At 43.9% G+C, this 7293-nt stretch overlaps 1 pseudogene; it reads left to right on the forward strand.

Moving 5' to 3' along the window:
- Positions 1–915: 915 nt before the first annotated feature.
- Positions 916–3271, forward strand: LOC123089240 (uncharacterized; annotated as a pseudogene).
- The last annotated feature ends 4022 nt before the right edge of the window (positions 3272–7293 follow it).

The following is a 7293-nucleotide window of genomic DNA, read 5'->3' on the forward strand; positions in this document are numbered from 1 at the left end:
CAGCCATGGCAGCATGGATGACGGGCAGCCGCGCCGTAGTGGCCGTCTTCACGGTCTTTGGCAGACAGCAACCATGGGCCATATGACCACCTACGGCCAGATCGGCCTTGCGGGAGGCGAGCGCAGCCGCGGCCAGATCGGCGGCAGCGGTAGCCAGGGATGACCGAGCGGGAGCCAGCGATGTCGTCGGAGCGGCTAAGGTCTTGAGCACGGGGAGCATCACGGCCACGGCAGGGCGGGCCAGCGTTGGCGGCGGCGCTGGATCCTGATCCAGATCCAACCGAGAAGGGAACGGGGACGGCACCGGGATGACGCCCTGCACGGAGCCCGCGGGGAGCGCGGCAGGAGGCGGCGGCAGCATGCCGGCCGGCCGGACGCCGCAGGGCAGCGGTTACGGTTATAGTGGCCAAGATAAAGGTGCTGACTCCATCAATCTGAGGTTACCGTCGCCTGCACGACGGCTTCTCGTACCCCAATGCCAACACAGCACCGACACCGACGACAACAGAGGAAGAGGGTGGCAGCTCGCTGTGATCGCAGGCCCAGCTATCTTAGCAGTACAGTTTTTCCTTTTTTATATTGGCGATATTTTCTTATGCGTGTATGGTTATGGTGAATTGACAGCGCATGTGGTAAAGAGTGAAGCTGCAGCAACGAAGGTTTGTGTTTTTCTTTTCCAAAAAGGAAGGTTTGTGTTTTCTCTCATTATTACGAAAGTAAAAAAACTTGTGCCGTTGTATTTCATGGGCCAGGCACGGACAGACCGACCGCGTGCGTGGAAACAGCAAAAGGGCCAAGAACACGACAAGGAGGAAGTGTGAAGAAAGATGCAAAGCCACTTTATTTCCAGCTGCCCCCAACCGGCCTCCCCTCTCCCTCAGCACTCACAAAAAACCCTCGGGCCGCAACCGCGGCTCCCACTCCAGATTCGATCTGAACCCAGATAGATCCCGCCGCGCATCCCCGCCGCCGAGCACCATGCTCGATTTCGGCAGTAAAGACGCCATGAGCAAGCTCTTCTCCATGACATGCGAGCCCCCGACGCACCGGCCCCGCGACCCCGCGGCCCCTGCCCCCGCCTGGGTGCTCCTCGAGCCGCAGGCGTACCTCGCAGACGTGAGGAATGCCACCACCGCGGAGGCCTTCTCAAGTGCCGGCCACACCGTCCAGGTCACCGTCTGTGCCGCGGACCCGCTGGACGTCTCCTACCTATGCGTTCACTGCCCCGGAGTCCCAGAGGCCAACTGCGACAGGCCCAGCATCGTTTGCTCGGAGAAGGACTTTCTCGTCCTCTCCGTCCTCTTCCTGCCCGCCCTCAGAGGGCGTGAGTACTTCGTCTACAAGGCAGGCCCCGTGCCGTCATTGCGCCTACTCCCGAGCCCCTACCCGCGCGTCCTCACATCTTCGGATCTTGGCCTCCTGCCACAAGATGACGGTGACCATTTCGTCTTGGCCGTGTTGTGCTACTTACCGGCCCCTTGGGATTTCGCCCTCCATGTTTTCTCCTCCAGGACCTGGGCTTGGAGTCGTAAAGTGCTGCATGTGGAGGTGTCATCTGATGTCAGAGCGCAGATGTCATCGATTCAAGCTTACAAGGTGATTCAGTTTGGAGAAGGCACACTTGGATGGGTTGATCTCTGGAGGGGGATTCTGTTCTGCAACGTGCTCGACGAAATGCCTGTGGCACGCTTCATCACGTTGCCTAAGGTGATGGCTGGCAACACAGACAACGTGAAATCGTCCGCGTGGCCGCTTCGAAATGTTGCATATAGAAATGGTATGATCAAGTTTGTTGAGATAGAAAAATATGAAAGATCAGATGTCAACGAAAGGTTGTATGAAGACTTGGATACACCCTATGAGTCACATTGCTTGATGAACCCCAAAGAAATGGGTTGGAGGGCCATGACTTGGTATAGGATGACTTCTTAGGACCATTGGAGCCAGGGATTCATGGCTTATGACAAGGAAATCTCAGTTGATTACTCAAGTCATTCTAAGTTGTTGCCTGACCTGCCTTTGAGTGACACCTATGTAAGAGAGTTGACATTGAAGGACATGCTCGCATCTCACCCTGTCCTGAGCTTGACCTGTGATTGTGATGATATTGTTTACTTGTTGTGTAAATCCAAATTTTGCAACATAAAAGACATGGATGATCGCTGTTGACCTAAAAAAGAAGATGTTGGTTGATTTGGCACCATTTTCTCTCAAAGGATATTTTACCCCAGCCCACCCTTCTGGATTGTCCAAATATCTGAATATAACTCCAGGTAATTATGCTAATACTTGTTTGTATATCATTTGATTTCTTCTTAGAGGCAAAGTACTTTGTTAATGTTTTTCTCGTGAAGCAAGTGTTATGATTGTGAGTACGTTTGAGTATGGAGATTGGAGACATGTTTTAGTGGTGTATCTCGGTTATCCACTGCTCTAGGTAGGGTTCACTTACTACTCATGTCCTAATGGAATAAATAAATAAATTTAGTTACAACTTCAGCTGGCTTGATGGATGCAAATCAATTAATAAAGACACATGCACCCTTAGTTTGCTGATCCAAAGACCTATGTACCCTTTGTTTGCTGATCTAGAGTCCACCTTGCATGTGAGATGTTTATCCTGATGATTGCATTTTGTTCACATGTGATTGCTGAGTCTAGCATTAAATAGTGATACCCGTTATATTGTATGGGCAAGAATCAAATGGAGAAGCATGTATTGTTGTCAAAATTTACCCACATGCCTGGTTCTCAACCTCTGAAATATTTGTGTGTTCTAATTGACCAACAAATACAAGGATGATGGGTTGTTCACTGTCAGGTTATAGAGGATATTACTGCAACTAAACATACTAAAAATGATTATTGCAAAGTACATTTCAGTTAGCTAAGCAACTGGAAATATTGCATGTGACCTAGAGATGTCACTATGAACTCTGTGGGGATATAGAAACTTCTCACCACATAGTGTTTTGCTGTCCTCTAGCCTTTTTTAATATTATCTCACAATCACTTGCAGACTTTTGTGACTGAACTCTTAGTTGATCCGGTTTTGGTGATGAACGGTTTAATAGGATTATTATATTTGGTATAGTTGTTATTTTCTGGTGTTCTGATGCATAAGAAACAACATGACCATAAATTGATTTTGGACCCTTCGATAGTCATTTATCTCATGTTGTCCCTCATGCAGCAATGGAAGGTAGTTCAGGAGGACACTGAGGAGCTTGTAGCAAAGACATTTTTCTCTTGAGCGCCATCGTCATCATCTCAAAAACCAACTCAGGCTTCCCTGAAATGCAAACATGGAGATTTTTTATGGTGGACCTACCTTCTGTTGGTCGTCCTCTACAAGACTCTACTATTCCCATTTTATTCATCGGACTGTTTTGTGTTTTGTTTTATCTATGAGTGCTACCTACCATTCCAGTATTATTAGTTTACATTATGTGTAGTTCTATAGAGTATGTTGGTATGGTTAACTAGTTTCTCCAATTTGTGGACCTTGTTTGTCTGCTTTGCTTTCTTGAAAGCCAAGTAGTGAAAAGTCATATCGTTGGTCTAAAATATCTAAGTGTTGGCAAGAGAATTTGTTCTCTATATGTGGAATATTAGTTCTTCGCAAATTTAGTTTAAGTAGCAATACAACACCCTTTCTACATGCTTCTCTTTTATAACCCTCCAAAAATGTCAAAAAAGGAACAAACTTTTTATGGCAGATTTCTGTGGCAACGGGGCCAAGGGACAAAAGGACTATCTAGTCAATGTGTACCCCCAATCAAGTGGCTATTCTTAACTTGCCAATGATTAATAATGCTTTTGTGGAAATGGTTGTGTACGCATGAAAGTGGAAAGGACAGATGAAAATGAAAAGGGGTTAATTTTGCCGACAAAAATAAATAAATTGCCCGTCAGATTTTCTTTCAAGTTGAGGAAAACGGTTTTTGTACGAAAATTAGTTTTTGGGAGCACTCTTAGTTTTTTCCTTTTTGGTATGCTCTCTTTTTTCACAATGCATAAAGCTTCACTGTTTTACTTTTAGTAACACATATACTAAGAAAGGTTGTCAAGGTTCATAACATCGTTAGTTCGGTGGAGCTTCAGTGAATATCAATCATATCAATATGTATCTTAGACTCTTAGTTACTAATATTTCTAGGACACGATTCAATGTTTGTTTCGTGTGCAAGGTTGTTCTCACACTCTTAATGTTTTTTTACTGATTGCATAGAACCCTCAATGAAAATGGGAAAACTGGTTGTAATTGGCATTGTCATCGGCTTAGACATTCCTTTGTGTCCTACCATAAGATCCTAACATGGTTATCTCATTTTCTGTCCTTAGTTGGTTTTCTGTACTATTTTGCATTAGGGGAAATTGATATGTGAAAGGACAAGGAGACCAAGGATGGCAACAATTTAAAAGCTTAGTTGGTGTGCATATTCCGGCACTCCTCATTAGTTTCAGCAACTAGGCCATCTGATTCGTTTACCTTGTTAATCTCATATATTTGTTTCCTCACAATGCAAGCAAAAAAGCAAAGACCCGTACTAGCTCGCGAGTTTCAACCTTGTTACCACCACATGCTTTAATCCTTGTGATTTCCTCTCCTTCTCATTCACTCCTGCCCGCTGTCTGACGTCGTCCTCTCACCATTTGGCTACCTCCTGCTTGCCATAGCGTGATGACCCACAAGTATAGGGATATATCGTAGTCCTTTCGATAAGTAAGAGTGTCGAACCCAACGAGGAGCGGAAGGAAATGACAAACGGTTTTCAGCAAGGTATTCTCTGCAAGCACTGAAATTATCGGTGACAATAGTTGTGTGATAAGATAATTCCTAACGGGTAACAAGTGTAACTAAGGTGCAGCAAGGTGGCCCAATCCTTTTTGTAGCAAAGGACAAGCCTGGACAAACTCTTATATGAAGGAAAGCGCTCCCGAGGACACATGGGAATTATTGTCAAGTTAGTTTTCATCATGCTCATATGATTCGCGTTCGTTACTTTGATAATTTGATATGTGGGTGGACCGGTGCCTGGGTGACGTACTTACTTGGACAAGCCTTCCACTTATGATTAACCACTCTCGCAAGAATCCGCAACTACGAAAGAAGAATTAAGATAAATCTAACCATGACATGAAACATATGGATCCAAATCAGCCCCTTACGAAGCAACGCATAAACTAGGGTTTAAGCTTATGTCACTCTAGCAACCCATCATCTACTTATTACTTCCCAATGCCTTCCCCTAGGCCCAAATAATGGTGAAGTGGCATGTAGTCGATGTTCACATAACACCACCAGAGGAAAGACAACATACATCTCATCAAAATATGACCGAATACCAACTTCACATGATTACTTATAACAAGACTTCTCCCATGTACTCAGGAACAAATGCAACTACTCACAAAGCATATTCATGTTCAAAATCAGAGGAGTATTGAATATAATTAAGGATCTGAACATATGATCTTTCACTGATAAACCAACTAGCATCAACTACACGGAGTAATCAACACTACTAGCAACCCAAAGGTACCAATCTGAGGTTTTGAGACAAAGATCGAATACAAGAGATTAACTAGGGTTTGAGAGGAGATGGTGCTGGTGAAGATGTCGAGGAGAGGATCGTTGGTGATGACGATAGCTTCGATTTCCCCCTCCGTGAGGGAAGTTTCCCTGACAGAATAGCTCCGCCGGAGCCCTAGATTGCTTCTGCCCAGGTTCCACCTCGAGACGGCGGCGCTTCATCCCGAAAGCTTCCTTATGATTTTTTCCAGGTCAAAACCCTCCATATAGCAGAAGATGGGCACCGAAGGCCTTCCAGGGGGCCAACAAGCCCTAGGGGCTTGCCCAGGGGGTAGGGCGCACCCCCCAGGCTTTGTGGCCTCCTGGTGGGTCCCCTCTGTTATTTTCTTTGCCCAATAGTTTTTTATATATTCCAAAATAATTCTCTGTTAATTTTCAGGACTTTTGGAGTTGTACATAATTTGTCTCTCAGATTTACTCCTTTCCAATCCAGAATTCAAGCTGCTGGCATTCTCCCTCTTCATGTAAACTTTATAAAATAAGAGAGAAAAGGTATAAGTATTGTACCATAATGTGTAATAACAGCCCATAATGCAATAAATATCTATATAAAAGCATGATGCAAAATGGACGTATCAACTCCCCCAAGCTTAGACCTCGCTTGTCCTCAAGCGAAAGCCAAAATCGATAATCATGTCCACATGTTTAGAGATAGAGGTGTCGATAAAATAAAATATGGACATGAAGGCATCATGATCATCTTTAGTATAGCAACACATATTGTCATATAATTTCTTATGCCAAAGTGACAATTCATTACCAATGTAAAGTACGGAACAAGAACTTTATTGAAAACCAACAAACTATTATCTTAGTCCTTGAAGCAATTTCAATTTATAACATCAGAAAGAATCAATATAAGAGATTGTATAGGGACGCGGAGTTTCTACTCCCACGCTCATCTGCACCCCCTCCCAGAAAAAAATCAAAACAAATGCTAAAAAAACTAAAAAAAATCCACATTTTTTTGGGTGGTAGATAATTTGATGCGTCAGGTCTGCACCAAATTTCAACTCAATAAGACATCTGAGCAGCTCTCGGCAAAAAAGACAAAATCGGGGTCTGTAAAAATGATTACTGTTCACGCACTATTCTGACCCGATTTGTCTTTTTTGCCGAGAGCTGCTCAGATGTCCAAATGAGTTGACATTTAGAGCGGACCTCACGCATCAAATTATCTACGACCCAAAAAATTTGGATTTGTTTGAATTTTTATAGTATTTATTTTCATTTTTTCTGAGCGGGAGCAGATGAGCCTGTGCACCGAGTTGGATTTCCGCTTGTATAGCAAATCCACATACTCAACCATCTTCTAGTCTTTCATAATTGCTAATACTCATGCTGTATTTATGAGATCAAAGCTTCCATCAGACACATAGAAAGATAGGGGCTTAAAATTTTGCCACCCAAACTATTTACCTCAAGGGTAATGTCAACAATAATAACTCATGATCACCTATATCCGAGTGGGTATATGTGTCTAGATCTTTCCCCAACACATGACCCTTTCTAAAAGAAGAAGGCAAAATAAAGGAAGTGGTGAAAATCACCATGACTCTTGCATAAGGGTAAAATATAAAAGTGAAAGATATGCCCTTCGCAGAGGGAAGCAGAGGTTGTCATGCGCTTTTAAGATTAGATGCACAAAATCTTAATGCCAAGGGACGTCAATTTTTATTTCCACTTGTGATAAAGAA

The sequence above is a fragment of the Triticum aestivum genome, chromosome 4B (genome assembly GCF_018294505.1).
Source record: "Triticum aestivum cultivar Chinese Spring chromosome 4B, IWGSC CS RefSeq v2.1, whole genome shotgun sequence".
NCBI classification, from domain to species: Eukaryota; Viridiplantae; Streptophyta; class Magnoliopsida; order Poales; family Poaceae; genus Triticum; species Triticum aestivum.